The sequence below is a fragment of the Mobula birostris genome, chromosome 17 (genome assembly GCF_030028105.1).
Source record: "Mobula birostris isolate sMobBir1 chromosome 17, sMobBir1.hap1, whole genome shotgun sequence".
NCBI lineage: Eukaryota > Metazoa > Chordata > Chondrichthyes > Myliobatiformes > Myliobatidae > Mobula > Mobula birostris.
Window position 1 is genome coordinate 28,443,380 of NC_092386.1, and position 16,405 is coordinate 28,459,784.

At 42.5% G+C, this 16,405-nt stretch overlaps 1 protein-coding gene across 2 annotated transcripts in view; it reads right to left on the minus strand.

Annotated features, from left to right (window-relative positions):
- The window catches only part of dtwd2 (DTW domain containing 2), a 140,228-nt gene that overhangs the window by 122,772 nt on the left and 1,051 nt on the right, over positions 1-16,405 (minus strand). The window lies entirely within an intron of this gene.

The window sequence follows — 16,405 nt, forward strand, 5'->3', positions numbered from 1 at the left end:
GGCGTCTTCACTTTCAAAGAAAAGTTTGGACTCATAAGCCACTTGAGAGCCCATAAGTAGATCAACAGAACAAAGACCATCATCATCGACCTCGAGGGACAGCCATGATGACGACGAATAGTGAAAAGGCAAGCTTATCAAAATGTCCACAGCAAAACTTGGCCAAGGTGCTAGAAAAAGGAGGCTACTTAAAAACTCAAGACATAAATACATAACAATAGACACTAGGAAGATTAATATCACAGAGTATTTAGCTCTGGAAGGCAAACAGCTGCAAAGTCACGATGACAACTCTAAGGTGGCGAGTTTATGTTGTAATTAACATTGAAACAATAACACAGAGGCTGACAAGTCACATATTCAAAACAGTGGAATTCAAAGAGGGAAGATGAAAACTATTTGGACAAATGGAGGATAAAGTAAGCAAATCTACAATGATAAACTGCAAAAATATATGAAATAACTAATCAACTATATCAGAAAGAGGATAGAATTCAAAATAGCATCAATAAAACATGACACATATTTTTCTAAAACTTTAAAGCTGAAATCTTACTTTCGACAAAACAAAATTACAATATTAGAATATAGTTTTGATTTACAAACCAAAAACCTGAAACAAGTTCATTTCCAATTCTGTAGACCTTAACCAAGGAGATTTAACAAATCAGCAGACTGAAACATTAAATTTGGATAGTGCATTTAATTCCCACATAGTTAATGTCTATTTCTACAACTCAGAACAATTCAAGATTCATAGGAAAACTGACCTGTCACAGAATTTCCTAAGATCTGTTGTCATAATCCACATCTTCTCTTTGGCAAAATACTAAGGACAAATCCCTCAGCAAGATAAGATTTAGGAATACAACACATAAACAAAATACATTCTCTATTTTGGTATAAAACACCAAAGCAGGGCAAGCCACAAAACCTTCAACTTTTTGAAGGCTCTAATGAAAAATAGGTATTATATTCAAAGGACAAAAGAAATTCTGCAGCTGCTGGAAATCCAGATCAACACACACAAAATGCTGGAGGGACTCAGCAGATCAGGCAGCATGTATGGAAATGAATAAGCAGTCAACATTCCAGGCCAAGACTCTTCTTCAGGATTTAAAGGACTGCTTTTTATTTGCAAAATAATAAGTTATTGTGATCAGTGAACCTTTGTGCTATGAAATGTTACTGTTGTTTAATTATTGATAGTTTGCAACTTATTAAAATATTTTATGTATGTTTCCCGAACAACTCCACAATAAATTTTTTAAAATTGTGAAAGATTGAATGAAGTTGTAAATGACAGAGCAAAAGTTTAAAAAGTTACCTAAACAAACAACTCCAGAATACTATAATGTGGCAGAGATACTTACCAATAAAAAATTATACATGTTACCTTAACATATTACTTAACTTCATATATTTTTCACAGACAAACGTAAACATTTTGTAAATCTTTGCAACTCATTCTGAAGCATTCAGTACTTAAAAGAGAATGCAGGAAAAGTAGGGTGCAGGAGAATGAAGAAAGGATATTATAAACATAATTCACAATTATACTATTATTCTGTTGCATTTTCCAAAATGACAACAATGTGTGTTGATGAGAACAGATCAATTCATGTAATCATAGTGTTACGTACCCCGTAACTGGGTTGCCAAACCAGCAGAAATGGATCACTCAGTTGGAGTCTGGATTACTGGAACTAAGAAAGTTTTATTAAAAAAAATAAGCAACACAGTACTCTAATAGTAAGGATATAAATGCAACAGTTCAGCAATGATAAACACACACGTACACAGAATTAGGATAACAGGATCAATCAAGCTCTATCGTCGTCTAGGGGTAAATGACCAGTTTCAAAGTGACGCAAAGTTCAGTTCAATTGAGTTCAGTTCAGTTCACAGTAATCACTGCCGTGGCGATGGACCGGGGGGGCGGGGGAGGAGAGAGAGAGCAAAAGCGAATGAATATTCAAACGGCTTCCACACAGACCTTTGATATTTCTCGCAGTCAGCTTTTGGGCGAGCCCTTTGTAATGTCTTCTGAGGTCACCGACTGTGACCCCTCTGTTTCCAGATACGATCGTTCCTCTGCAGTGAACCTGGCACCCAGGCAAGGGCGGACACACACCAGGTTCCCGCCGATCGTGCCTTTCCACCCTGTGCGTCTATGGCTTGGTCCCGCGACCAGCCCTCCAAAACTCCCACCGACTTGTGGGAGGCGCACCACTTCCAGAGTCTCGTTACCTCGTGGTGTCATGTGTGTCTTGCCTTAGCGAACCTGTCCCTTTTTATCCCCCTGCTGGGGTATCGCTTGTCCATCACTTCAAACAGTTCAGGGTTCAAAGAGGAGCCGGTCTTGACAATTCCCAGACCGCTGTCTCCTTCCGTTAAGCTCTCCCATCTCTTCATTAACATTTCCAAATGCTGCTCCATTGTCTTTACTTATCTCTCTCTCCTGAAGACAGGTGGCAGATCAACTGTTGATCCCACTGGTGATAGCACAGGACAGTCAATATCTTAGTCTATGTGTACTTTCGTCACACCCCTCACCTTTAAGGATTTTTACCGGGGTAAAAATTACAAACATGAATACATTATTTGATACACACAAATATACATCTTCATCAGCTATTTGGCTAATGCAGAGAATTTTAAGTTGTCAACACCTGACAGACAGTCAGCAATCACATTTTCTGTTCCTTTTATATGTGTAATATTTTTTTAATAATCCCTTAGACCAGGCTCCAACTTAGCAACTTCAGAGTGGCCGAAAACTGATGAATTGCGATCAGTGTAACCTCTCATTGGGTTTCGTCCCGGACCACGATAACAAGGGTCGTCCCATCCCGACTTAGTTTTCTCTCGCAAGGGCTTAGTAGGAGGGGGAGGGGGAGGAGTAGTAACCGCAGAGTTATTGCAAAACTTCCTACGGTACCCCACCATCTCCAAGAGCCTTCTGAGGGCCCTCTTGTCTGTCGGGGTTGGGATGTCAGAGATAGCCCGCACTTTAGCTTGCATCGCTGCCAGCTGCCCCTGTGTTACCACAATTCCCAGATAAGTGACCTTCGTGCGGCCGAACTCATTTTTTTCAAGGTTCACTATCAAGCTGGCTTCAGACAGCCGTATCACATCGCCAATACACACTTCTGTGTTCGTTAGCCCTTTCGTCACTGAATTACTCATTCTATAGGGCTGTTGCTCACTAGGCTGCCCTAGCGTGACAAACACCACCCAACATCCCAGTTCTTTGCATCGCCTCGGGACAATCAAACACACGTGTGCGAGACGTTTAATTACTTCTCCTAAAGAGTCACTTTGTTCGGGGATTAAGGGAGAGACCTTATCAGCAGAGCTGGCCAAAACAATAGCCTTCTCCCATCTGGTCGATACCATACTCATCTTTTCAAAATGGTTTTTTTCTCTTATCAGGGGGACCCTAGCTTCATTGATTTCCGCGCTAACACCGACTAGGTTTGTTAGCATATCAAAAGCCTGTGACCGTCTCAGTTCGCGTCTGCCATAATCAATAACATCCTTCCTCCTGTGCAGCCGGTAAACCTCTTTCATGATTCCACCAACTGTTTCCTCCAGCACCTCAAAATGTCCACCGAGGGGTACCTTGTGGGCCAGGTTAAAAATCTCATCCCCATAACTCTTTTGCACCACCCCCCATTCCTCATCTGCGGGTACGGTACTTGGTCTCCCTTTCTTCCTTAGCACTTCCTCCTCCACACAATTGCCTACTGGTTCCCTTCTTAATTCTGCGTCAGAGAGAGCTGTCTCCGCCAAAACCATCAGCCCCTCGTCTCGCTCCTGCGCCTGCACAAATTCCTTCCTGGCTAATGCTAAGTCTGTCTCAGCTCCCCCACTACCTCTTGTTTCACTACACTCCTTCTTTTCACTTTCTACTTCCTCCTGGTACGTCTCAGCTAAATTTACTTTGGCAGTCCCGGGATGAACCTGTGAGTCCATGGGTGGGGCCTCAATGCTGGCAGGCTGACCTGTCAATCTCACGGCTGGGAACATGATTCCCCCGGCGAGGTCATTACCGAGCAAGACTTCCACGCCTTTCATCGGTAATTCGGGCCTCATCCCGATCGTGACTAGTCCAGAGACCAAGTTGCTTTGTAGGTGTATCTGGTGCAAAGGGACTGCCTCTGTCCCTTCCCCAATACTTTTTACCTTGACCTCCCCAGTCTGGGTCTCTGAGCTAAACTCTAACACACTCTTCAATATCAATGACTGACATGCTCCCGTGTCTCTCCAGATCCGCACTGGAACTGGGTTTAACCCCTCCTTCACTGACAGCAATCCGGCCGAGATAAACCTCTCGCGCCCTTCCTGAACTTTGGCAGACCTGTCCTCTCCTAGTGGTTCGTTTACCAGCTCGATACAGCCAGTCAAAATCGCCGTTTTTCCTTTTCCCGTCTCCTTCTTTGGGGCAAAGCACCTGGACGCAAAGTGTCCGACTTTCCCATAATTATAACAGACGACCCCAGGAGACCTCCTACCAGACTGCTCCCGGTCTACCTTATCCTTCTCACTAGTCCCCGGCTTATTTTCTGACTTTTCTGGCGGACTCTCCCCGCCGTCCTGACGACCCTTCTGGTAGCCTTTACTCGGGGCAAACTTCATTCTATGCGTCAACGCGTACTCATCCGCTAACTTAGCAGTTGCGGCTAATGTGGCTGCCTCTTTCTCATCTAGGTAGGGTCTCATACCCTCAGGGACACAACCTCTAAACTGCTCAATCAGGATCAGCTGTAGCAGTCTGTCATAATCCCCCTCTACCCCCTTCAAGGCGCACCAACGCTCACAATATGTCTGCATCTCATGGGCAAACTCTAAATATGTGCGGTCCCACTGCTTCCTCGCATTCCGGAACCTTTGCCGGTATGCCTCCGGGACCAACTCATAAATCCTGAGGATGGCCTCTTTCACCACCTCATACCTCTGGGCATCTTCCGCAAACAAAGCTGAGTAAGCTTGTTGGGCTTTCCCTTTCAGTACACTCTGAAGAAAAACAGCCCACTTATCCCTCGGCCAGTCCTGACTTGTAGCAACTTTTTCGAAATGGAGAAAGTACCGATCCACATCGGAATTGTCAAATGGAGGAACCAGCTTAACCTCCTGGGTCGCCCTGAACCCTCCACTTTGGTTCGGCACGGGCCCCTGCTCTGCCCTTATCTTTAACCTCTCCAGCTCGAATTCCCTTTCCCTCTGCCTCTCTCTCTCTTGCCTTTCTAACTGTTTCTCTTCATGTTCTAGCTGCCGTACCCGGAACTCGTGCTCGAGTCTCAGTTTTTCAAGCTGCACCTGTACCGCATCTCCAGCAGGTTTTTCAATAGACACCACCTCCAGCTCCTCTTGGGGAAACACACCTTTAGATACATAGTGCTCTACGATAGCTCTGTGTATCTCCTCTCACCTCATTGTCGACTTCCCCTTAACAAGATTCAACCGTTTGGCCACAGCTGCCAATTCCGCTTTCCTGGCATCCTCTAATGCCTCCAAGGTCGGCGCCTTTAGAAATTCCTCAATCTCCATTTCTGCTGTTTGCCTTTTCTTTCTTTCGGGAATTTTAACCCAATCAATTTACCCCGTCCCAAATTTAGCGTTCAAAATCGCGGACGAGAACCCCACTTATGTTATGTACCCCGTAACTGTGTTGCCAAACCAGCAGAAATGGATCACTCAATTGGAGTCTGGATTACTGGAACTAAGAAAGTTTTATTAAAGAAATAAGCAACACAGTACTCTAATCAAAAGGATAATAAATGCAACAGTTCAGCAATGATAAACACACATGTACACAGAATTAGGATAACAGGATCAATCAAGCTCTATCGTCGTCTAGGGGTAAATGACCAGTTTCAAAGTGACGCAAAGTTCAGTTCAATTGAGTTCAGTTCAGTTCACAGTAATCACTGCCGTGGCGATGGACGGGGGGGGGGGGGAGGAGGAGGAGAGAGAGAGAGCAAAAGCGAATGAATATTCAAACGGCTTCCACACAGACCTTCGATATTCTTCGCAGTCAGCTTTCGGGCGAGCCCTTTGTAATGTCTTCTGAGGTCACCGACTGTGACCCCTCCGTTTCCAGATACGATCGTTCCTCTGCAGTGAACCTGGCACCCAGGCAAGGGCGGACACACACCAGGTTCCCGCCGATCGTGCCTTTCCACCCTGTGCGTCTATGGCTTGGTCCCGCGACCAGCCCTCCAAAACTCCCACCGACTTGTGGGAGGTGCACCACTTCCAGGGTCTCGTTACCTCATGGTGTCGTGTGTGTCCTGCCTTAGCGAACCTGTCCCTTTTTATCCCCCTGCTGGGGTATCGCCTGTCCATCACTTCAAACAGTTCAGGGTTCAAAGAGGAGCCGGTCTTGACAATTCCCAGACTGCTGTCTCCTTCCGTTAAGCTCTCCTGTCTCTTCATTAACATTTCCAAATGCTGCTCCATTGTCTTTACTTATCTCTCTCTCCTGAAGACAGGTGGCAGATCAACTGTTGATACCACTGGTGATAGCACAGGACAGTCAATATCTTAGTCTATGTGTACTTTCGTCACAATAGTCATAGTCAAACTTTATTGATCCCGGGGGATATTGATAGATGAACTTCTAGCAAAAATTTTGATAAGGCACAATATGGGAGACTGGTCCAAAAGAGCTCATGGGATACAAGGCAAGTTAGCAGAATTATCTTGGTAACTGGAATTAGATGGCAATGGTGGAGGGTAATTCTTGTGGTTAGAAGCCTGTGGTTAGTGTTGTAGCGCAGAGATCAATGCTGAGACGATACTGTTTGCTATAAACATTTATAATTTGCATGAGTGTGTGCAAGGCATGATAGATTTGCAGATTATGCAAACTTTGTTGGTATTCATGACAGTAAGGAGAGTAGCCTGAGGCTAAGTTATGATACAGTGGAATCTGGTTAATTGGGACACATCGGAACCATTACATTTTGGCCAAATTAAGCAAACGTCCCAATTATCTGAAGTTTCATGGAGATAGTTAAAAAAAAGTATAAAAAGGACAAAATTGCCATTTAACTATGTACATTTATGAAATATAGTACATTTATGAAATATGAAATATAGAACAAATTAGAACACCACCAATACTACTTGTGGTTGTCCATTGTATCCAATGGTGACAGGAAACCAGTGCGGGAGAGTTTTTAAAGTGAAAAGCCGTTACACTAGGGTAGTTCAACTCCCTCGACCTCAGAATTCCGGGCCTAGTGGGATGAGTAGACATCGCAACTGGAGTCTTCCCAGGTTGCAGTGGATGACCACGACATCTTCTGTGCCCTGTTATGCCCTTCACTCGCCACCTAGCACTGCATATCCACCTTCCTGGCTGTTGGATCTCACTGTAGATCACATCCATCTAGTGTGCTGGAGCTGACGGTGCATGCTAGGACAGACACCTATCTCACTGGGGTATGAGACCTGCTGGCTATCCTCAACTGGCCCGCTGTCGAAGCGGTGTATCACAGTGTGGCCACGGTTGTTCACAAACAGCTTCCTGGAGCCACAGATGACTGCTGAGTGTCCAAGTGGGGATCAAAGGTAACATTCAAGATGATTGTCGAGACCTTCAAATTCTTCATAGTTCCTAACGTTGAAGTACTGAAATAGTTTCATTGTCACTGTATTAATAAAATCATTTTCACTCCCAGCCATTTCTGGCATTTCCAAGTTTGAATGTTTGAAACTGCAGAGGGCAAAATTTTTGAATCGTCTTTCTGCTTATCTCTCTCTAACTATCAGTGACAAAAGTTACTGCTTTTTGAACAAAAACACAAACAACTAAAACTATTTAAAAACTGACCACACTAAACATGGTGTAGTGTCACATGATGTGTACACAACTGATGCTAGTTAGAAAATGTTCGGCAAAAGTCTCCTGTTCTGTTTAGGCGGCATAAAATCCCAAACAAATTCCTCGTGTAAAGGAAATTCTGGCTATGTTCTCAATTTGTTTTTGTTCTTCAGGAATCAGCCCAAATAAGTGGCTGCCCCATTTAACCAATGGCCCAATTACTGGAATCTACTGCATTGATAACTTGGTCTGAGAGGATGCATTTTGGGAGGATTAAACAAGACTAGACTTACTCAACAAATGGCGAGAACCTTGAGGAACAAAAGCACCTTGCAATACACCATAAAGATACCTAATGGTGGCAGCACCGATAGAAAGGTGGTGAATAAGGCATAGGAGATACTTGCCTTCACTAACCAGTATACTGAATACAAAGGCTGGGAAATGATGGTGTAAAAGATTGGTTGGACCACCGTTGTTTGTAGTTCTATTCTACAGTATAGTGTACTACAATGTAGTTCTGTACCACACTAAGGAAGGATGTGCTAGAACTGAAAAGAGTGTTGAGGATATTCACCAGAGTTTGTCTGTGATGAACCAATTTCGTTCAGAGAGATTAAAGAAGGTGATCTGTTTTCCTTGGAGTGGGGCAGACTCAGAGGGGAACCTGACTGAAGAATACTAAATCATAAGGGGCAGATGAAAGGATAGATAAGAATAATACTTTGCCTGACAGGTATCTAAAACTAGAGTGCATTCATTTAAGAAACGCAGAATTAGAGGGGATTTGAGAAATAACTTTTAATCCCGAGGGTCTGTTGGAATCTGGGACACATTGTCTAAGATGGTGGTAGGAGCAGAGACTCACACAATGTTGAAAATTACCCTGGCACGTAATTCAATCAGGTAGAAATGTAAATATGTAAGCCAAGGGCTGGTAAAGGAGATTAGTGCAGATGATTATTTGATGATTGGCATGCACTTGACGGACTGAAGAGTCTGTTTTCATGCTGTATGATTCCATGACTCTATCATTGTTGAATATGTTTTTAATTCAGCTATATTTGTTTTAGATTTCTGAAAATTTAACAACCATAGTTTCGATTCACATACCGCTTAAAAATCTGCAAATATAAAAGAAATTACAGGTTGAGCATCCCTTACCTAAAATGCTTGGGTGGAAGTGTTTTGGACTTCAGACTTTTTGGATTTTTTTTTAATATTTGCATCTACATTATGAGATACAGGTAGCCCCTGTTTTCCGAACGTTCGCTTTACGACACTTCACTGTTACGAAAGACCTATATTAGTTACCTGCTTTCGCCTACAGAAGGTGTTTTCACTGTTATGGGAAAAGGCAGCGCACACCTGAGGAGCCAAGCTCCTCCCTCAGAACTGCATTCCAGCCTCCGTTCCTTAAACACCGTACTTTATGTCGATTTTTTTTGTGCATCCGTTAGCAAGATGAGTTCTAAGGTATTGGAAAAGCCTGAAGGAGCCTGTAAGGGCGTTGCACATAGCGTAAAACTAGACCTAATTAAGCGTTTTGATCGTGGTGAACGAAGTAAGGACATTGTCCGCGCATTGAACTTACCTGCGTCCACCATTCACATTATTTATACGCAGAGAGAAATGGCGTTTGGTTTTTCGTATAAGCAAGTATTTAACTGTGACGAAACTGCAATTTATTGGAAAAAATTGCCAAGCAAGACATTTATTTCGAAAGAAGAAAAGCAGGCTAACGGACACAAGGCATCGAAGGACAGGTTTACCCTAATGCCTATTATTAACGCCACTGACGATGCTGTCCTTAAGCCTCTACTAGTGTACCACTCAGAAAATCCAAGGGCACTTAAAGGCGTTGATAAGAAAAGACTTCCCGTTGTGCTCCATTCACATCCAAGTGGTTGGAATACCCAAGTGCTTTTTTCTGAGTACATGAGTGGATACGTTAGTCCTTTTGTTGAAAAATACTGTAGAGAAAATAACCTCGATAATAGGTGTCTTGTGATTGTCGATAATTGTGCTGCTCATCTGCCTGGCATTACCGAGTATGGCGGTAATATTCGTGTTGCGTTCTTACTGCCGAATACGACATCATTGCTGCAGCCGTGCGACCAAGGCCTAATAGCCACAATTAAGGCTTGCTATACGCAAAATGTGATGTGTTTTGTTGTAAGTACCATTGACAGAGAGGGCAACTCTGAAGCGTCTTTGCGAGAGATCTGGAAAGAATACAATATAAAATTGGGTATCGCCAACATTGGAGATGCTCTCGATAGGCTAACAGTCTCGATGAGAAATAGCGTTTGGAGGAAACTGAGTCCCGAAGCAGCCAACGATTTTAAAGGCTTCGAACCATCAACAATAAATACGGCAATAGTGAGTTTGGCTACTGTACATTATTTCTACTTTATATAGGCTGTGTATTTTTATGTGTTATTTGGTATGATTTGGCAGCTTCATAGCTTAAAGATTACTGGAGAGAGTGTTTCTCCCGAGAGCACTTGTGCCGTGTTTCTGCCGAGAGTGCTGCCGTGAGATTTTCGCTGCGCTAGACAGTGCTGAAAAGTATTTCTACTTTATATAGGCTGTGTATTTATCATATCATTCCTACTTTTACTATATGTTACTGTTATTTTAGGTTTTATGTGTTATTTGGCATGATTTTGTAGGGTATTTTTTGGGTCTGGGAATGTTCAAAAAATTTTCCCATATAAATAAATGGTAATTCCTTATTCACTTTACGACATTCCGGCTTACAAAGTGTTTCATAGGAACGCTCTACCTTCGGATGGCGGGGGAAACCTGTATGTGGGCATGGGACCCCTCTAAACACAAAATCTATTTACATTACATGTACAGCTTATACATGTACTCTGAGGGTAGTTTTATATAATATTTTTAATAGCTATCACTACCTTGGCCACCAGTAAGTAATCATTGTTTTACAATTGTTCATCGCACATATGTACTGATGCAGCTATTCAATTAGATCAGCGGTCCCTAACCACCGGGCCGCAAAGCATGCGCTATCGGGCTGTGAGGAAACGATATGATTTGGAAATATGAAATGATATGAGTCAGCTGCACCTTTCCTCATTCCCTGTCATGCAGTGTTGAGCTTGAATGCACGCAAGGTCATGACCCGCGCATCATCCGTGTCAGCTCGGGAAGGAGATCAACTCCCCGAGCTTGCAAATGACGGCAGGCTGAAAAGTATGTTTGACATAACATCTCTGCCGGCATTCTGGATCAAAGTCAAAGCTAAATATCCTGAGATAGCTACGAAAGCACTGAAAACTTTGCTTCCATTTCCAACATTTTTCTGCAAAGCAGAATTTTCCGCAATGAATGCAACAAAAACTAAATTGCAGAATAGACTGGACACACGGAACCCCCTTCGAGTATCGCTGTCACCCATCACCCCTCGATGGGACCGTCTTGTTGCAGGAAAACAAACCCAGGGCTCCCGCTGATTCAGCAATACTGGTGTGTTGCAATGATTTTATATGTTCATACAGGGAAAATATGTGCTGTGTGTTTAATATCCAAATGTTACTTAAAATGTTATGATGCTATTGACTTACTTATATAACCGTATAACAATTGCAGCAGGGAAACAGGCCATCCCGGCCCTTCTAGTCCGTACCGAACGCTTACTCTCACCTAGTCCCACCGACCTGCATTCAGCCCATAACCTTCCATTCCTTTCCTGTCCACATACCTATCCAATTTTTCTTTAAATCATAATACCGAACCTGCCTCTACCACTTCTACTGGACGTTCATTCAACACTTACTTCAAATTCCCCTGATAACTGACTTCTCACTATATTCATGCGAGGAAAGTATGCGCTGTGTGTTTAATATTAAATTCGTTAGATAAACCATTTTAGAAACGAAATTGAGTGTATTAGCCACTTATCACCGATATTCTCGTTGTGATTAACATCACCCCACCCCCACCCCCGGACAGAATCGCCAGAAACAATTTGCAGGGATATAAGTCGGCAGGTACATGCATGTGCAGGTCACGCATGCACACTGGTGCCCACGCAAGGCTTCATGGTCATGGTAGTCTTTCTCTGGGTAAACAATGTATTTGACTGCTACTCTTGTCCGTTGGCAACCCTACCCGCCCCTCCCGCCCCGGTCGGCCGGTCCGCAAGAATAATGTCAATATTAAACCAGTCCGCAGTGCAAAAAAGGTTGGGGACCCGAGTTAGATTTTGGATTTTCATCAGCGACGATCTTGGCAAACTCATCAATGAATTTCTCTGCTGCTTCACGATCCGCAGATGTTTCATCACCACAAATCCCTAAAAATTTAATGTTGTACATTTCTTACAACTAGCCTGCTGAATATTCACAATTACCTTGAATTTTCAGTTCATCATGCCAGATCTTTGCTTGTTTCATGATCAGCATACCATTAAGCAGCATATGTTCACTCTGACGCTGATGAATCCACTCTTTCAATAACAATTGAGATCATTTTTTGCTTTATGCAGTGTTCCTCTATTTATCATTAACTTCTGTTTATTACATTATCTGGGGTCATTTTCAGAGTGCACATCATCTGCGAACCTTCGCAGCATCTTGTAGGATTTTCCATTTATCATGTCAGTCAGCACCCAAGAAAAAACTTCAGAATTTGGAATTTTGGATAAGGGGTATTCCAAGTGGACCACAGCCTTGTTGAGATTTGGAGGCTGGAGTCAAGGCTTCATGCTTTGGTTCTTGGTAGGGTCATCCATGCCAAACAGGTCAAAGGGTAGAGGCCAGACTAAGTGTGGTCCACCAGTCCTCCACGTTCAGAGGTTCAGCTCAGGGCTAACAACCCTGGCTGGTAAAACAAAATTGTTACGGAAACAGCAATGAAGGATCTTTCTGCATCTGAGTGTGATGGTATTCCTGAGTCTCCACCTGGGACTTGCATGACTAACAGTACATAGTAAAACCTGAGAGGAAGCTACTAGCTTGTCGAAGGAAGCCCTGAACACCACTGGACTTGGAGGACCTTCATTACTGCCTTAAATGCCCGCAGCGTAATGGGCAGTAAGTAAGTCCTCGACCTGTATTTATTTATGGAGGAATTATTGAAGAACAATCACTCTCCATGTCCATAACAATCACACAAGATTTTATCCAATTTGATCACAAAATGGGAATTAGCATGCAACTTACTAACAAAAGGTTAATAGGTGGGAAAATTAATCACTAACTGATAATTATGAAAACGGCAACTCAAAAAGCAAACATCTACCAACAATGGAAAGAGACAGAAATAAAACAAAACTGGAAAAACAATACCATTTTAAAATAGTTTGGTAGCAAATCCAGAACAAAAATGCTTTCAAAATATGAAGGGTATTAAAATATAATTCAAAATTATAGCATTAAATTAATCTCTGTTACTGATACGGCAGATTGTTTGGTTCACCTTAAACTCCTACTTCACCGCACTCACCAAACTCTCAACTAAAAATTTAACCAAGTAGCAAACCTTATCACTTGGTACATGTATCATTCAACAACTCTTAAAAGACAATGGCAACCCGATTTGCTCCCTGAACCTAAAGCAGTACAGTACTCCATTCTAAGTTGTTTCATCAATAAGAAGCAGAATCAGAGTCAGGTTTAATATCACCGCCATATGTCATGAAATCTGTTAACATTGCAGAAGCAGTACAATGCATGATAATGCAGAATAAAAGTAAGTGTATATATTAAATAGTTAAATTAAGTAGAGCAAAACAGAAATAATAAGTTATGGGTTCATGGGTTCAATGACCATTCAAAAATCGGATGGCAGAGGGGAAGAAGCTGTTCCTGAATCACTGAGTATGTGCCTTCAGGCTTGTGTACCACCTTCCAGCTGGTAACAATGAGAAGAGGGCATGTCCTGGGTGGTGGACGTCCTTAATGATGGGCACTGCTTTTTTGAGCCACCACTACTTGAAGATGTCTTGGATACGACGGAGGTGAGTGCCCATGATGGAGTTGACGAAATTTACGACTCTTTGCAGCTTACTTCAATCCTGTCCCTCCACACCAGACGGTGATGCAGCCAGTTAGAATGCTCTCCATGGTACTTCTGTAGAAATTTGTGAGTGTCTTAGGTAACACACCAAATCTCCTCAAACTCCTAATGAAATATAGCTGCTGTCTTGCCCTCTTTATAGCTGCATCTATATGTTAGAAACAAGTTAGGTCCTCAGAGATATTAACACCCAGAGGAACTTAAAACTGCTCACTCTCTCCACTTCTGGTCCCTCTACGAGGACTGGTGTGTGTTCCCTTGTCTTACCCTTCCTGAAATCCACAAACAGCTCGTTAGTCTTACTGACAATGAGTGCAAGGTTGTTGCTACGACACCACTCAACTAGCTGGTATATCTCACTCCTGTACGCCTTCTCGACACCATCTAGATTCTGCCAACAATGGTTGTATAATCAGCAAATTTATAAACAAACTTTGAGCTGCGTCTAGTCACAGGCATGGGTGTAGAGGGTGTAGAGCAGTGGGCTAAGCACACATCCCTGAGGTGTGCCAATGTTGATTATCAGCAAGTCGAGGTATTATTTCTAATCCGCACAGGTTGTGATCTTCAGGTTAGGAAGTCAAGGATCCAGTTGCAGAGGGAGGTACAGAGGCCCAAGTTCTGTAACTTTTCGATCAGGACTGTAGGAATTAAATGCTGAGCTGCAGTCAATAAACAGCATCCTGACATAGGTATTTGCATTATCCGGGTGATTCAAGGCCATGAGGATAGCCAATGAGATTGTAACCGCCGTAGACCAATTGTGGTGATAGGCAAGTTGCAGTGGGTCCAGGTCCTTGCTGAGGCAGGAGTTGATTCTACCATGACCAACCTCTCAAGACATTTCATCACCATAGATGTGAGTGCTACGGGATGATAGTCATTAAGGTAGCTCACAGTGCTCTTCTTGGGCACTGGTATAATTGTAGCCTTTTTGAAGTAGGTGGGGACTTCCAACTATAGCAATGAGAGATTGAAACTAGCTTTGAAAAACCCCACCAGTTGGTTGACACAGGTTTTCAAAGTCTTACCAGGCACTCCATTGGGCATGCCAATTTGCGAGGGTTCTCCCTTCCGAAAGACAGCTGATGTCGGCCCCCGAAACGGAGATCGCAGGGTCACTGGGTGCTGCAAGGATTCTCATAGGTGTAGTTTTACTCACCCTTTCAAAGCCGGCAGAAAAGGTGTTGAGCTTGTTTGGTGGTGAAGCATCGAGTGGTGCTGTAATGAATCTCCACGTTTTTGACAGAAATAAAACACTAGCCTGTTAAAGTATCTTGACATGTTCAACAACAAAAACTTCTGTATTCCCACACAGCTATTTGTGTTAAAATCAGATCAAGAAAAACACATTTCAAATATCATTATTTATCATAGCCTTTCCCACATATCAGGCATGAATCATAAAAGTAAACTATTACTTGCATCACAGTCCCAACTTCTGAGCCTTCATGTACTTTATGAACTCTATTTCAGTAAGCACTGTATCACTACACATTTTATCTGCCCTTTGATCACTGTTGTCTATCCCATGGCACCATCCTCTATAATGTGTACTTTCCCCTTTCCCAATGTATAAAGCTTTTAGTAAGTACATCAGTTGCCGAACTCCGTAGCATGTGGAGTTTCATATTCAACACATTCATATTTTGCAAGTGACTCATCTGCATCCACCTGTTTTCTGTGAATTTTTACTGAGAGCAGTATGATCCTGATATATATTTTTTTCCAGTTAATTCATTTCAGCAAAACTAAGCCTCAGCATCTTGAACTAAGTAGTGGAAATGGATGAGATTCCCCATGCTGATCACAGTTTGGCAAATCTCACATACCAATTAAGGATCGATAACTGTTCACTGATAAGTCTTCAGTATCACTGAAGTGCAACTGTACCATGATGACATTTTCTGGATGTTAATCTACAGAAGTAGATACTAAAATGGTGAATTCGCCCTTAAAAAAATTCACAAATCACTAAACAAAATGTTGAGATATGGAACAAAATTTGCTTTCATTGAATAAGAGCACAGGAACATCAGAAATAGGAGTAGAAGTAGGTCATCCGGCCTGTCAGACCTGCTCTGCCACTCAATATGATCACAGCTGATCTGGAGTTGACTCACCTTCCTTTTCCCCATAACTGTTAATTCTCTTGCGATACAAAAAAAAATCTGCTCTCCTAATTATTTATTTATTTTTATTTAAATAAATTAAATTATATAATAAATATATCTAAAATGTATGCTAAAAGTTAACAAACTTTATTTTTCAACTTGCATTTTTGATGCAGCTTTGCATTATGGGAAATCCACCCCTCAGACTCTCCTCATAAACTCTCTTGACGAAGATCAGTAACATTAATTATCAAATTATTCTTTGACTCAAGTCATTTTTGTTTGTTTTTGCTTGCACGGTGTATTGTGATAATATGTATAGGTCTGGGGACGAATAAGAATGTGGGATGCAAGATATACAGAGCAAACAAAAGGCAAAAATAAGGCAAGCTGCTCACACAAAATACAAGAA